The sequence below is a fragment of the Perognathus longimembris genome, chromosome 1 (genome assembly GCF_023159225.1).
Source record: "Perognathus longimembris pacificus isolate PPM17 chromosome 1, ASM2315922v1, whole genome shotgun sequence".
NCBI classification, from domain to species: Eukaryota; Metazoa; Chordata; class Mammalia; order Rodentia; family Heteromyidae; genus Perognathus; species Perognathus longimembris.
In genome coordinates this window covers 117,354,105-117,371,391 of record NC_063161.1, presented here as the reverse complement: position 1 = coordinate 117,371,391, position 17,287 = coordinate 117,354,105, and the positions used below count along the sequence as shown (strand labels likewise).

The window sequence follows — 17,287 nt, the reverse complement described above, 5'->3', positions numbered from 1 at the left end:
ATGAAGTCATTTAAAGTTCCTTCTTGGTATCAAAATGAGAAAATAAAGAGTCAGGGAAATCTTTCTCATTAATGGAGTAGAGCAGATTCTAGTCTTTCTTCCTTATGATTCTGACATAGTTGAGAAGCATATCTCCAGTGGAGCATCTTTTTCCCTCTCCCAAATAATGGAATGAAATCAAAGGCTGAGACTTAGCTCAGTGGAATAGCACTTGCCTAGCAAGTATGAACATCTGGGTTCAATACTCGGTACTGTACCTCCCCCCCCACCAAAAAAAAAAAGAGAGAGAACACCCAAATAATGGAATGAAATCATTGATAAAATAATTTTGTGCCAAGAATTCATCAACCAGAGGAAACTAAGAAAAATATTTAAAAAAATAGAATAGCTAGCTAGATGCCCATGATTCATGCTTGTAATCCTATCTGCTCAGGAAGCTGAGATCTGGGAATCATGGTTTGAAGCCAGCCAGAGCAGAAAGGTCCATGATATTCATATCTCCAGTTCACCACCCAAAAAAAGTGTGCCTGAAGCGGAAGAGCACTAGCTTTGAGAAAAAAAGCTCAGGGATAGTGGCCAGGCCCAGAGTTCAAGCCCCAGGACTGCCACAAAACAAACAAAAATAGAATAGTTAACATGAATTCAGACACTCAACACCATTTGAGAATAAGACATGTTGTTAAGAGTTCTGTGCTGTAGGTTCTTTGTGACCTAAATGTTTGTTGAAGGACTTTAACTTAGAAGTGATTTGTCTTTGAGCAATAATTGCTTCATGCTGTTCATTTTGTTTCTAGTTGACCCATTCTCCAGACCTTTAAAAAACTTTTAAGTGGATGTAAATTCCATTTTAATTAGACCAATGCAATCTAATATTGCAACTAGCCAGGAATGGAAGAAACATGCTGGATGTTAATACAACCCAAATCAACCATAGCCAGATAATTCCCCTGATCTTTGTAACAACCTCCTTCCCCACCTCCACAATTAAATGACCCTTTTGTTCTGGAGTTCCAACAAGACATTTAAGGTTCATTTAAAAGAAAATGATCATCTTTTACGGGATTCTTTCCTCTTGCATTTCTCTTTCTTCCCCTTGCCACACAGCTGTCACTGGTATAGGAGAAAGATTGGGGGAAGGGAGGAGGAGGAAACCCTGCTCAAATCGTGTCACGTAGCACTAATTCATCTGCTCTCATTAGAGGGAGCAAGGGACAGCAGTGATGGCCAAGAGCTGCACTCCACACATGACACGCGAACAGTTTGGGGAATAGAAAATTGCTTTCTCAGGAAGCCCAGCCAATTAAGGACTTGACCATATTGAATGTCAAGTGTTAATTTAGGTTTTTCTTCATTTTCCCAGTAGTAATGCTGGGTCCTGTGATGAGCAAATACATGTCAAGTAAAAGTTGATTGCATGAAGGACCCGGGTATTATATGTCACTGACAAGTCACAAATATACTGAAGTCTTTTAACCCCTTAGGTGAGTGTTGGGGGAGGAGGAGCAGAGAAGGGGATTAATGGTACCATAATGGTAAGAACAGATAGAATATGTGTGAGTGGCTTGTATAGGACAGACAGGAATGGTAATTCATGCAAAAAACCCCCCAAAAACCTGGGGCTAGGACAAATCCTACTTAGAGGGTATAGACAGTGGCCTTTGGAAAGCATAAATGTACGTAATTCTTTGCCACTGAAAAAGGCACTGTCCAGAATATGAAAAAGAAAAATGGACTACTCTATGGTCTTGAACCAGGAAATTCCTCACTAAATATCTCCTTTCAAAGGAAAAAATTAATCAAATAACTATAATATTTTGGATATTTTGACCTCTCAGTTCTGTGCAGCTTAAACTCTCAGGCTGTTATAATTTTACTTTCTGGCCAATATCTGTTAAAAATTGTTGTCCTATATAATAGGAAAGATGTAAAACATATGATTGAAAGAATGTTTGTTTTCTGTCATGAGTGTCTCTGTAAGATAGTATTTAGCCAATAGAGGCTGGTAAGAAGGGTAAGAAGGTCCATCATTGTCTTTCATTTCTTTTTGTGCCCAGTTGTAGAAGGAATGAAATAGCAGCTTCAGTGAGAGAGGTAACTTTGCTTTTTTCAACTAAACATTGAATGTTGCCCATCATGTATAGCATCTCATTTCCATTTATCAGCATTCATTTGCATATGAATGCCCTCAAATAAGAGAATGTCTGTTTCTGTTGGGATTGTACACATAGCAAATGAAAATACTCCACAGTTTAAATACCCCTGCTTGTAAAATAGAGCAATTACTTAAGGTAAAAAGGAGCAGATAATTACATCTGGTCTTCTTTTTTTTAATAAGTAGAACCACTTTCCACTTTTATATCTTTGAGGATCTGATCTAAAAGCAATTTTTAAAACTTAGTTTCTACTATTTATTCCAAAAATTTAGTACTTACCTTTATTTTGGCATTACGCACACCTGGAAAATGTGTCTGTTAATGTGTGAATTTTGACAGCAAAAACAGTCTTTCTGTGTCTCTCCCACACAGGTCAAAAATTGTGTTGTCATATTAAAATTTACATTAAGGAATAATTAATTTCAATAATTTAATGTTTTACAAAATAGTGTTTTTTTTGTTTTTTTTTTGTTAAAGAAAAATGTGGCTCTTCTAATTAGGATCTTGAATGTTGGGATGGATTATCAGGAACATTTCTCCTTTTTCAAACCAAATAAAATGAGCTCAGTTTTCCTGTCCATTCCATTTTGATAAACCAGGTCCGTGGAACTCAGATGGCATTGAGAGGACTGTTTAATTACAATCCTGATTGTCAGCAGCTTCTCTTCCGCTGGGTATACTGAGAGTCTTAAGTAAGTTTCTGTAAAGTAAATTCTGATGATGGCAGCACAGGTTGCTGATTCAAGTTATTCTCTCTTCTGTGTCACTTTTGACTGATGGTACCTAATGCAATCAACCACAGGTCAAGAGAGCCAGTTCTTTGGTTGCTTTAGTAACTGGACTGGATTCCATCCCCTCCTCCCTTGATCTCTCCCTTCAGACACTGGCTCCTCCTTGACACCCCTACTAAACAAGACTTCAGCCCAAACAGGGTAGGAAAAGAATCGGAATGCTACCAGGATGGGCTTTTCCTAAAACTCCATTTTCCAGTGGTGTAGCCGAAGCCTCCCTTTGCGTGCTTTTTTGATAAATTTAAGAAGTCAAATAGCTGACACAGATAGATAATCCAAGTGTATAGGGTGAAGAGTTATAAATTAACACATTATTCCCTCTTAATGTGAAATACTTGAGAATGCATTTTCTCAGTCCCCTGACATCTACCCAGTGAGGGCTCGCATTGTACTTTTCAAGTGGCATTGATTTGTTAAAGCGCTGAATTAGCATCTCTGGCCAGCTGCCTGATCCACTGTTGTGTTGTAGGGCTCCAATTCCTCCTGTCTTTCCTTGCCATCCTTTCTCTTAAATTTTTTTTTTTCCTTTCCAAACTCCCTGCTTCCTTCCATTTTTCTCCTCCCCATCTCTTTCGAGCCCCTTCCTTCCTAAAACTTGTCTTCCTTTTAGTCTGGTTTTGTTCTGTAATACCACCTCTTTGCTTTTCTTTCCTTCTCTCCTTTGTCCACCTTTCCTCATCTCTGATGTTTTTCCCCCCTCACTTGGTTATAGAGCCTATTAACTGCTTTCTGAGAGAGAGAGAGAGAGAAAGAGAGAGATTAGTCTATCCTTTTTTACCAAATGAAGTCTTGTAGAAACAAAAAGAAATGAACATACTTGTTTCTACATAACCTCTGCTTCCACGTCCTTGTTAAGGGTGGTAAGAAAATCTCACTTATTTTGTTTTGTAGAAGTGGAAAGGTAATTTACAGATTTTTTGGTGTCAGTTCTGGGCTTGCACGCAGGGCCTAGGCACTGACCCTGAGCTTTTGTCCTCAAGGCTACTGCTCTACTATTTGAGCCACAACTCTATTCTTGGCATTTTCATAGTTAATTGGAGATAAAAATCTCATGGACTTTGTTACCTGGCTGGCTTTGAAGGGCACTCCTCAGTTATCAGCCTCATGAGAAGTTAGAATTGCAGCAGTAAGACACAGGCACCCAGCAATTTACAGAACTTTAAAACTCATATTTGTGGGAATCATTTAATTTAGTAGACTTTTTTTTCTGGTTCAAGGAAAAAAATCATCATTGGTTATCAGATTTAATCATCTTTCATGTACCTACCTAAACAAGTGAACATTTCCTCAAAACTAGTTGAATTTTACAACTTTTAAACGTTTCATTGGACTTTTTGATAGGATTTTGAATCTGTGGCTTTGTATAGGTACATTCATATGAAATATTTTTCAACATGCTATTTGTATGATTTGCTGATAATGTGATGCTGTGAATGCTTACAGTATGAAATTGGTTGGCAGTTTATTTAGAAATAAAATGAGATTGCTTGTTCCTCTCTCAGTTCTGTGTCCCAAATCCCAGATGTCCTCAGAGGATATGGGTTTCAATGAATGGCAAGGGTACAAGGGCAGCATGTACAAGTTCATAGACCTGTACTTTTTTTCCCTTCCTGAGATATGAGTCTTAGACACTTGGGATCAATGACTTGATTAACTTATAACAAGCAGAAAAATGTGCTTTCATGGGCTTAGAAATTATCTTTTGTGATGTTTTTAAAATCTCATGACTTGTGATTTATGTCTTCAATTTTAGTAGATTTTCCACTGATAACATTCCAATTGAAATTGGAATCAGAATCCCCCCCTTAAAAATATTTCTATTGCTGTTTCATACAGATGAAACTGGGTGTTTGATTTCAGTATTTACATTTTGAAACTTTTTTTTTTTTTTTTTTTTTTTGGCCAGTCCTGGGCCTTGGACTCAGGGCCTGAGCACTGTCCCTGGCTTCTTCCCGCTCAAGGCTAGCACTCTGCCACTTGAGCCACAGCGCCGCTTCTGGCCGTTTTCTGTATATGTGGTGCTGGGGAATCGAACCTAGGACCTCGTGTATCCGAGGCAGGCACTCTTGCCACTAGGCTATATCCCCAGCCCTACATTTTGAAACTTTTGATAATATTTGCTTCTGTATTATAGTAATTTTCTCCCAATCAGTTATAAATTTCTTTTTTTTCCTTTGTGTTTTTAAATGAAGTAATGGCTGTCCTCTCTAACATTAGCATGGCCTGGCTAAGGTGAAGAGATTAGAATGACTTTGAAGCATAATAATGTCTGTTTAAAAGAAAGAAAAAGAAAAAAAGTCTTTCATCTAGGGCTTAAGACTAATTCCAGCTACTAAGGAGACAAAAATTACTCTAAAGAAGACAATTTGGTTTTATTTTATGTGTGCATGTTAACTTGCTTTGAGATCATTTTGTATTTTAGGGTATTCAATCTTAGATGAAATAAGATGTTCTTCATGTGTTGCTTGGAAGGGGCAAGGCCTCCTCCAGGGGCTGAAAGTTTCAATGCCTGCCTTCTTCAGGGATGATTGCAGTTTACCTGTTTGCAGCTTAGAGCCAGATAAAGGACAACTGCATGTGACTGCCATAGGAAGGAGGAGTAAGACAACAAAGTTGAAAGGACAAGAGTAAACAAACAAAAGGTTGACTACAGAAAGAAACACACTAGACAATTCTAGAAGTCATATTTTAGTAGGAAGAGAGAAATTGAGAATAGCAGAAAAATGGAATAGGTTAAAGGTGCAAAATTACTCCTGGTAACTTTCCAAAATTTATACTGTTTGGATTGGTCATGAAGGGCCACATCAGAGCAGATTTAAAAATACGGGGCTATGGACTGGTTTAGTGGTAAGCTAGACAGTCACCAATAAATAAATGACATTTGTGAACTTATGCGATTTTACTTTTACTTATTTTTACCATGCTGAAAATCAAACCCAGGGTTTTGCACGTGCTAAGTGAGCACTCTGCAACTGAGCCACATCTTCTGCCAAATTAATCTGATTAAAATTTCTCATTGCTTACATGTTTATCTTTTTTCCTTCATTTTTCATTTGTATTATTTGGAAGGTAGAACTCTCTGCACAAATAATCAGTAAATTCAGTTTTTAAAAACCCTATTATCGTTTGTTTTGTGACAATTTAGCTACATGAATGGGTTAAGTGTAATGTTTTAAAATTCATCACCTTTGAATTTTTCTGTAAAGTTCTCAAGAGAAATCAGAATTATTTCTGTTTTTGTATTTTGTAAGTCTAAAATAAATGTCACTTAAATGTGAAAGAACTGGCACCTTTGATAAGTAGTCCCCAAAGCAAACCAGCTTGTCAGTAATCATAACCTAATTATGAATGCAGATGTAAAGTTTGTTTTTATAAGAATCCAAAACAAACAAAGGCAAAACAACCCCACACGAAACCCAGCACTGTGCAGCTCAAGGAAAAAAAAATCCCTCCACTTAACTATAGGACTTTGAATAGTAGGGATAATAAGAAGAAAGAACATTGGCACCTGCCCAAGTGCTTGTTGAGAGGGAGCAGCAAATGGCCTCCTCAGTGTGTGTCTGTGCAGAAGTTCCAGGGTGACACATGCCTCACAAGCTGGTCACAGTGCTCGGGATCAGGGGTCATGTTCAAGAGCAGGGTGTTGCTGGATACGGCTAAGGAAGCAGAGGTGGCCCCTCTGTACTAAGTGTGTGGGTCTGTGTACTCTTTTCCCGTCAAAGCTGGCCCAGTGCAGCCAAAAAAGCCGTTCCTTGGCAGAGTTTAATGGCAGGATGATGTAGTCTGTTGTGACTAGTACATTCCTTTCAGGTTAAACTAGGGAAATGGCATTGTGTTAAAATTCCAAGTCGCATGAATGTTTTATTGCCACAGTGCATTTAGCCTTCCAGGGGAGTGTGTGTCGTGGGGGGGATGGGGGGGTGACTTAGAGACTCAGAAACTATCAGTAGAACACTTCCCTTGGAAATTTTTACCCACCAGCATGAAGCTGATTTGCTGTGATGGTCACTTAGAAGGGTTTTGCTTTTTCTTAAACTGTAGCTGTTTAAAGTCTTTTCAGTTTGGACAATTAGCAGCTGAAGAAAATATGACAAGACACACGCAAAAAGGTTGGGAGATAGAGAGGAGGAGTGTGCCAGAAAGGAGCCTTCTTGTATAAACTGCCCTGAGCTGGGCCCTCTCCTGCCAGCCTCTGTCCCGTGTCCCCCCCTCCCCAGGCTGTTTTGCTGTCTGCCTGAAGGCCAGAACTGATCTGTTAACCTTGCCCTACTGACTGGGAGGCTGCTGCGGCTCATGGTACTGTATGTTACCATTACTACTCCCTCATTCCTTTTCTCTATCTGTTTTTTTTTTTTTTTAAATTTTCCTACTTAACCATTTCTGTATAATGGTTTATATTAGTCAGAGGGATACAATTTTGGAATGCAGAAGGTCTGAGTTTAAAACAAAACAAACTTAGCTATGGTACTTTTTCTTCTTCTTGGCATTTAGAAGAGCTTAACTGAACTATTCTAATGCAATTGCATCCAGAGGTTTCCAGTATGAGTTAAAATCAGGAATTCTGGAAATGGGGCATTTTAAGGATGGCAAGTTATCTGGGTTGCAGGTCTTACAAAGGGACTTTGTTGTGAAACTACACAAACATCCTTAGTTTTCTGGGATGTTTTCAAGCTTTGCATTTGTCTCAGACATATGCATTTTTCACATTGCCCCCACCTTCATTGATCCTTCTCCAGGGGAAACTAGCCATCTCATTCACTGTTTCAGTTGTTCTAAGTGTACAGTTACTATGGGTGTATGCTATTTGACTTTACTTGTAATTGTGCATGTTATGTAGAAACTTCTGGATTGTTTCATGATCTGATCTGATTTAAGTTAAATTGTAGCAGATTAAAATGTGGATGTATGGAAGAAACACCTTTCTGATTTTTGCATTGTGCCTTTGTGAAATACTTGTGTGTCTGATTATTTCCCTGGAATGTGAGAAATAAGTTTATTTTAAGGTTTATCTAAGAGTCAATATGATAATTTAGTTTTGGACTATATATTACTTTATATTTTCAAACCTAAAAATACTTCATTTTCCTGGTCGTATGAGGTGTCATTTTTTCTTCCTTAATAGTGCATTTGTGTGTGCATGTGTGTGTATTTGTGCCTGTGTAAGTATGTTTGTGCCTGTGTATTTGTATACATTTAGATAACTGGCATAGAGTTACAAGGAAAAAACTTGTACAGCTGCTAAACTAAGAGTTATCACTTATAAAGATGGTTATAACAGAAACAGCTTGAGAATATTGTACAGAAACAAACTATGAGTAGGCCTCTATGCCCTATTTATGTAGAGTCTTAAGTACATGATTTATATATTTCTATAAAATGATGATTTTGTCAAGATAGACCTCCTGAGTTTAATCTGATTAGTGGTGTTTGGATGATGGTTTGTTCTTTTTAAACAGATATATTGACATTGTTTATGAGAAGTCTTAAACCAACAAGCAATCAACTTTACAGCAAAGTCAAGATTTATACATGGACTTGGCTTTTCAGATTTTAGAAGAATTCATTAAATTTTTTAACATTCTGGAGAATACTCAAAGAAATTTTTTTTTACTCAATTGAGCCCGTTACTGTGATGATAGTCTTGGTGACATTTTGTTTTCAGCTGAAATTTTAAAATGTGATTTTACAAGAGAATTACTTGGTGCTATATTTATTTTACTTTTCTATTTTGCCTCTTTTTTTTTTTAGCATTCAACTAGTATCAAAGTTTTTAAATAGTAGAAAACCTAAAGTACTTAACTTTAGGCAAAAATCAGTCATTTATATTTAGATTATCTTAAAATACAGCCATTTACTGTAAACATGGAAGCAAGTTTTAAAAGTTACAAAATGTTTTTGTAGTTGTGCTCAAGTATTTCCAATTTGATTTATTAGAAATTTCCTTTCATATTTCAAAATGGAAAGAAGTAGAATTACTCTACTATCACATCAACCTCAGGGAACATTTTATCTGAATCAGGATTTTTTTCCCCCTAAAAGTCAGATTTTCTTAACAAATATCAACACTTACAGGGTGGATTTATTTGTTTATTTTTGTAGCATTTTGCTGAACCTCTTATGTCAAGAACTATTGTTTGGAGTTTGTGCTAGTTATGACTTGTCCCAAGGTTCACGTGCTTCTGCTGCCATGCATTAGTCATCTCATCTCTGGCTTCTCTTCCCTCCTTCTCTCCCCCCTCTTTTTTCTCCTTCCTTTCCTTCCTCTTTCTTTTATTTTCCTTCCTTCCTTTCTTCTTTTCTTCTTTTTTTTGTGTTTTTTTTTGTTTTGTTTTGTTTTTGGTGCAGATCTTGGGTTTGAATTCAGGCTGGGCACTGTCCTTGTACTTTTGTGTTCAAAGCTAGTGCTCTACCACTTGAGTCACAGCTCTACTTCTAGCTTTTTCTTCTACTTAATTGGAAATAAGAAGTACAGGAACTTTTCTGTCCAGGATGGCATGAACTCTGTGTGATCTTCAGATCTCAGCCTCCTGAGCAGTTGGGATTACAGGTGTGAGCCACTGCTGCCTAACCTACATTCTTCAACTTTAAAATGGAAGGACAACATTAAACTTGAAAATACTAAAAATAAGACATAGTAGTTCTTCAGAAACTACTCTTTGTTTTGAGCTGTACAGTAGCTTACCCTTAGGAAGCTTGAGTTTTGAGAAACATTGGGAAGAAGGGTAAGTTGAAATAAAATATTTAAATTTCTTCCTTTCATCTATAGAAAAGGAGGTCTTAGGCCACCAGCAGTCATCTTTGTCTTTGTCTTTCCTTTTTAAAGAAATTGTTATATTTTATCCATTGGTCTTTGTTCTTCCTGTTCTGCAAAAATCTCACAACATTGGCCTTTATGTATATCAGAGTGTGGTTATTGTTTCTTTGATTATGTGTTATGTCTAAAAATGGGCTATAGACAAAGTTGGTAGGGTCTATTAAGTTGTTTATTTTTGTATATCATGTGCTGTAATCATTTGCTTTCCTGCCTTATTACATTCATTAACATTTGATAGGAGAATTTGAGGTTAAAATTTCCAAGACTCTTGCTTCTCCTTTGTTTTGTGAAAATTATTTATATTCATGAAATTAAAATCATCCTAAGCTAGTAATGTTTACACCTATGTAAAATGAAACAAAATAGCAAGCAACATACATATGTATGTGTAAATTTTATTCTCATTTGTAGTCTTATACTAGTGTTATGCAAAATGTTACACTTATTTTAATTTTTTTTGCCAGTCCTGGACCTTGGAGTCAGAGCCTGAGCACTGTCCCTGGCTTCTTTTTCCTCAAGGCTGGCACTCTACCATTTGAGCCACAGTGCCGTGCTGTGGTGCTGAGGAATTGAACCTAGGGCTTCATGTATATGAGGCAAGCACTCTTGCCACTAGGCCATATTCCCAGCCCCAGTCCTTTAAAGTCTTACTTTTAAAAGACTGTTATCAGCCTGGCACCAGTGGCTCACACCTATAATCCTAGCTACTCAGAAGGCCGACATCTGAGGATCATCATTCAAAGCCAGCCCAGACAGGGAAGCCTGTGAGACTCTTCTCTCCAGTTAACCACCAGAAAACCATAAGTGGCCCTGTGGCTCAAGTGGTAGAGTGCTAGCATTGAGTTCAAGAGTTCAGGGACAATGCCCAGGCCCAGAATTCAAGCCCTAGGACCAATCTGGAGGGAAAAATAGTCTATTCTCATGGAATACATTAATACACTATAGTTGGTCTCTGATTAGTGTTATTTTGTCTGACATCCAGTTTCTTTTAGCTAGCCTAAATTTGAATAAACTGCATCTTAAGATCTAAAATAAGTATTTGGTTTAGCATTACTTTGGCCTATTAATGAGAATTACAAACAGAGGATTGATAACTAATATGTCTACAGATACCTTTTAGTATACCTTTAATTAGTACTTTAATTCCAAGATTATTTACCTTATGGTATGATAAGTATGGTACCTGTGGTGCTTGATTATTTATGCTTATAAAAGCATAGTTAATAAATTTTATCAAGGAAGGTTAACTTCAATCTTTTTTCTTCTGCTACATTCTTCACCTGTAATTGGTGCTAGCTTTTTTTTTTTTACACAAAATAGAATGAAAGTTGTAGAATGCTCTGTTTTTCTCTCCCTTCTTTTAAGTTTGATTTTAGAAGATGGTATATAGAATTTATGAAAATTAGAGCTGCTGTAGGTAGAAAGGGGAGAGCTAGAGACTTACTTCTGTCTTTTATGCTTCTAACTTGGTTAGAATAAAATAGTTATGTTAACACCCTTATAGCCCAGAAAATGAGACAAGGGGAGCCTCTGTTTATCTAGGAATTGAATGTTTTGTTTATCTTTTGCTTAATGGTTTGTTACCATGTGTAATTTACAAGAGAAGCTAATTTCTATTATTTCAAATAGTATATTTTAAGAAATAGCGTAGGGTTGATTACATTGTACAATTTTGTTTCTAATTCTACAACTTCTCACATATTAGTTTTCAAGTGATATAGATTTTATTTACTCCAGAGTAAGGAACTAATTGTACTGAAGGAGATTTAAAGAAATCCATGTCACAGTTCTGTGTTTAATTGTAATCTTTATGTACAAATATATACACATTCTACTTTCAGTTTTGGTACCTTCTATAATCGTCTATCATATCTGTAAAAGATACATACATATTATATATGTATATATGGATAAGGGTTAAGTCAGAAAATAGATCAGTGGAACTGGAGAAAAGCAGTGTTTTGAAAAAATTGGCTGTAAAACAAATTGTTGTGATAATGGTACAACACTTTTATAAGCAAGGAATTTCAAATTTTCTCATCTGCTGAATTTATATTGAGATTTTTTACAAGTACTTTAACATTAGAAATATTGTTGTCTTTCATGAGCATAGAGAGAAGAATCCAGACTTTCAACTGACTGTTGATATCTGCATTTGAACTGCTCTCTTTTTATGTGACTTTAGATGGGGGGAAAAACTCCCTGAACCTCAGTTACTTTGCTTTTCAGATGGAGCTTAGAAATGATGCCTGGGAAGTTTGGGTGAGCTGTGCTGTGACTACAGTTTTCTTCTTTTGTTTATTAGTATTGTAGTGTTCAAGTCCTATGCACTATTCTCTCAGCATCTGTTTATCAACCATGGCAGAGGGTTCTTATTCCTCGTATAATAGTCACACTTGACTTTTTCAATTACTAGTTAAATGCTATACTTGTGCCAATCTTGCAGATGCTTGCTTTTGCTGAATAAAGTGGGGTGGAGAGAAATCTCCTCTTTCTTACTCTTCACGGAGAATCAGTCACTGAGCAGCATAATTCTAAAATCTTATGTGGCTTTTGGGTACTTTATGAACCTTTTTATGGTAACCCAGAGCAAGGAGTTGATTGAATTAACACATTCCATCAAGGGACCATTCTGCTAACCTTTCCCCCTCCATTTAACCTCTGCATGCTTTTGGAAGACAGAGTTTTGCTATCCATTATTTACATTGCCTATCTATTGGTATGCCAGTGTCTAGATGTTCAGGTTTTAGTAAGTGTTAGATCCTTCCAGTTTTTAAAACAAAGAAAAAGAAATTCAAGCAGTAACCAAAAAACTTCATCCTCTACCTAAACTTTACCCCACTTAATCTAGGAAAACACCATTTTAGCTTTCTAAAAATTCAGCACTTTCTAGGATGCACAATTTAAACTTAAACATTGCATGGTTAATTTTAATATTTCAATAATTTTAATATATGCAACTCTTAATAATTTTAAACTTTACTTCTCAACTTGGGGGTTTTGAACTCAAGAGCTGTGTGCTTGCTAGACAGATCTTTCTTCCAGATCTTTCTTCCTCTGGTTCTTTTTGGGATATAATTTTGCATTTTATGCAATCTGACCTAGACCTCATATACCTTTTTATGCTTCCTGTTGTAGCTGGGGTGACATTTGGATGCCACGCTCAGCTTTTCCTCTTGAATTGGGCTCTTGTGAACTTTGTCCAGCTGCACTTGAATCATGATCCTCCCAATCTCCTGAGTAGCTTATAGAGTGAGCCACTGTGCCTACCTTTCTACAACTTGTTTAAAAAGCCTATGCATGCATTGTGCATATCTGAAAAAGTATAAAGAAAAGTGAAAACTGTTTTAAAGATGACCTCTAAGGACTCATTTCATTGGTGTCTTTTTTTTTTTAGTTAATTGTACATGCAAATGGGTGGAAAGTTATCTGTAGTGATTATGCTTTATGTGGCTTACTGGTTTTTAATTCAACCATGTCATAGATCTGTTTTTCCATGTGTGTAGCATTAATGGGGTTGAGCCATGTAGCTTGGTTGTAGAGTGGAAGGTGTATTATCCACAAAACCCTGGGTTTAATCCCCAGTATTAGAGAGCAGAAGAGAGAAGGGGAAGAAGAGAGGGGAAGATTCTGTCTAATTGTTTTGACATATTGTGGTTGAATTCATTTTGTACTTTTGAAGCACTCTCTGCACTTGAGCCTTACCTCAGGCCCTTTTGACTTTCTTTTTTTTTTTTTGCCCGTCCTGGGCCTTGGACTCAGGGCCTGAGCACTGTCCCTGGCTTCTTCCCGCTCAAGGCTAGCACTCTGCCGCTTGAGCCACAGCACCGCTTCTGGCCGTTTTCTGTATATGTGGTGCTGGGGAATCGAACCTAGGGCCTCGTGTATCCGAGGCAGGCACTCTTGCCACTAGGCCATATCCCCAGCCCCCTTTTGACTTTCTTATTTTTCAGTTATGGTCAGTTTTTCAGTTATGGTCTCATATTTATGCCCAGGCTGGCCTATGCCATGATCTCCTATTTAGACTTTCCATATATCCAGCATGACAGGCATATACCACTGGGCCCAGCTTTTATTTGTTGAGTTGGTAGCTTATGAACTTTCCTCAAGGTAAATTCTTGGAAGTGATACTGCTCAGGAAAGAGGCCTAATTTGTATAGATTCAAGTAGAAAGGTCGATAAGGCTCTTCTGTGAAGGACTAGGTGGCTAATGTGGTAGGCAGAGGTCTGATTTATCTAGTAATTACTCTACTTTGTGTTTGGAGGCCCATGCAGTTATAAAGGAACATACATAGGCATGGTCATGTTTTAGTAAAACTTTATTCATAAAAGTAGGCAGCAGGGTCACATTTGGTCCAAAGACAATATTTACTCTGATTGGAAACAAATTGGAAACTGATTAGGGGTGGAGAATTATACCCAGCAAGGTGTAAGCTGCCTCATAGTATATTAGAAATGCGTTCCCATCTCCAGACAGTATAATGGGCTGATTATTTTCTTTCCATGTATATACAATCAATACTTATCTTAAAGAATGTATTAAAGGAGGTTTTCATGCCTGCCCCTATTTCAGAAGACTACCAAATTTTAAATTAGGATGCTGTAGATGCCAGTGTGTATGTTACTACTCTATACTTTAGCTTGCAGCACATGTTTGCAATTTGTGAGGAAAGGGAAGACCTCTTCATCTTTGATTATAAGGGTGATATATGTATTTTCCTACCTCTAGAAAGTTGGTTCAAGGAGTCAGGTTCCAGAACCATCATGAAGTAACACAAATCGGAAGACTAGTAAAAGGATTATCTAGCCAGAAAATCCAACAAGTCCATTTCACAGGAGATTCAACTCAGCAGAAATATACCACAAATCAACAGAGATGACATGGAATTTGTTACTGAAACTTTGCAGGCCAAATTATACTCAAAAGATTGCTCTGGGCATAAATAGTAACCATTTTGCATCTTGAATTTCCATAAATCAGGAGTTACTGTTGTTGAGGTGGAATAATGAAATAGTTAAAATCACTCTACTCTTAAGAGACAATCACTCTACTTTTAAGTAGAATGCACGGGATGGTATTCAAAAAATAGCAGGAAAACTATCTCAAAGGAGGAAAGCCCAAGTCAGTGTACCTGCAACATCAAATAATGAGACTGTCAGCAGAGTATCTTTTATGAAGGAAGAGTGAGGACAAAGCTGTAGAGACAGATTAGAGCTGGATTTTATAGGGCCTAGAAAAGTTCTTAATTGTTAATTTGGAGGTAACTCTAAACATAACTTACGAGAATTAGACAATTGGTTAGCAAGTATGGAAGGATGCATTTGAGATTATTACTTCAGGATTAGTGCAAAGATCCAAACACACACTTGTGAGAAATGATCTAGAAAGCATGGGAGTTAGATAGCTGAGGGGTCTAAAAATCAAAATTATAGATTTTCAGAACTTAGTTTGGGAAGAGGTTTAAATCACGACACATGGCTCTGAATCCTTGTAATAGTGTTAAGGTAGCAAAATACAGCAAAATGAGGGTGGAGCTGTAGTAAAGAAGAGCATTATGCCTATTTTGCTTTGCTTATTTTGAGAGAAGTTAACAGGACACAATGAAAATTTAGTAGGAGCTTTGACATTGCAGGACTAAAATTTACATGAGACATAAAGGATAAGGTCTTGTTCACCTAAAAGGTGACAGATAAAACAAGCAGAGCTTGGCATTACTTGGAAGGAAAGGGTGTAGAGAAAAAGTGGTATTTTACGACATTACCTTATCATTGAGTCAGTGTCATGAGTTGTTTTATTTTTCTATGAGGGAAGAAACACCAAACATGTATAAAGCAGTCTTTTTAAACTGCTAAAATGGCCAGATTTCAGGAGTAAAGTATGCCCTGCTTGGAAGAATATACCATATTTTATAAGATTCTCAAGGAAAAGATGAGATACTCCCCTTTACTTTATCTTCTTAGCACTTCCTGAGAACTTCTGTAGCAAACATGTTTTCGGTGGAAAAGGTTTACATTTGCTTGTTTGTTCGTGTGTGTGTGTGTGTGTGTGTGTGTGTGTGTGTGTGTGTGCGTTTCTTGTTTTCTGCCGAGTAAGTGTATCTTTTCATTTTACCCCAACCTCACCCTGGTTAAGATCCATGTATTTGGGAATGAGGTGTATATATAGTGTATTCCACAGAAATTAACTTGGTATGCATTTGTGTATTTTCTTTTTAGTCTAGAGTCTTCAGCAGGCTCTAAGTAAGAATTTTGTAGTATACACTGTGACCTATGTTTAAGTTGGGAAAGTTTTCACTGTATGGAACAGTGGGACTGAATATGCTCTCTGGTGTTTAGTTGGTTTGGTTTATTTTTGTGTTTTTGAGAGAACAGTCTTAGGGCCTGAACTCAGGATCTAGGTGCTGTCCCTGAGTTTTTGTACTCAGGCTACTTTCTGCTCTACCTTTTGAATCACAACTCCACTTCTGCCATTTTGGTGGTTAATTGGAGAAGAGTGTCTTATAGACTTTTCTGCTGGGATTGACTTTGAACTGTGATCCTCAGATCTCAGCCTCCTGGGTAGCTAGGATTCCATGCGTGACCTACTGGTGCTGGCTTTCTTTCTTTTCTCAACATTACCTGTGTTCAAGCTTATATGCAAAGAAAACCATGTTGTTTCACTGATCTGTAGCATGCTACATTGTGAGCTTTGGCAGTATGGTTAAGTCTCCTCTGGCTCTCCTGTTCAAGATTTGTGGCCTTCCTTCAGACTGTTTTCATAGTAAGTTTAACTCATGTCAAATGGAACACAGGGCTACCCTAGAGGGCTTCCAGTATCTATCAAACTACCAAATTGAGTATTCTGTCTTCTTTGTATTTATCTTGGTTAAAACATGATTGGCTACTTAACCTTTATTTTTAAATGCTTTAATTGGTTTGATGTGGATGATTCAGTGGTAATCTGAGATGCTGAGTATTTTTTGATAGTACTTTCATTTGATTGTTGAAAACATGACATATATGTTCTAGTGCAGGTGGCTCATGCCTATAATCCTAGCAACTGAGGAGCCTGAGATCTAAGATTTGCAGTTCAAAAAGCATCCTGGGCTGCAGTCAGTGAGGGTTTCATCTCCAATTAATCACCAAAAAGCAGAGCTGTGGCTCAAGTGATAGAATACTGGCCTTTAGCAAAAAGAAGTTCAGGGATAGGTCTAGGCTCTGAGTTTGAGTCCCAGGACTGGTAACAAAAAACAAAAAAAAATGTCAAACATGATACATTCTATTGCACTGCATTTCTAAAAGTCTGTGTTCAGCATTTTCACATACATTTTTCAATCACCTTTGTCTTTTCAGTATTATTAAATTTAAAGAGAGGAAACAAAAGAATCCATTTGAATTGTTCCGTTTTTGTGCCTCTTACAAAGTAAGACTGACTTAAATGGATATTTATTCTTTTGTTAAAGTGAGCTGCTTTCTTAAAATTGTCATCCTCCAAAATAAAATAGTCAATAGTTTTTTGGTAATTTCTTCAGAGTAGATTCTTTCTTCTT

At 37.1% G+C, this 17,287-nt stretch overlaps 1 protein-coding gene and 1 long non-coding RNA gene across 22 annotated transcripts in view; both read left to right on the top strand.

The window, feature by feature from the left end:
• Nucleotides 1-17,287, top strand: part of Bnc2 (basonuclin 2) — a 428,651-nt gene that overhangs the window by 151,114 nt on the left and 260,250 nt on the right. The gene's annotated exons all lie outside the window — the stretch shown is intronic.
• On the top strand, nucleotides 10,344-16,219 carry LOC125357657. Its single transcript, XR_007212188.1, has 3 exons — nucleotides 10,344-10,392; nucleotides 11,138-11,140; nucleotides 15,592-16,219. It is a non-coding gene; the product is annotated as an uncharacterized LOC125357657 (long non-coding RNA).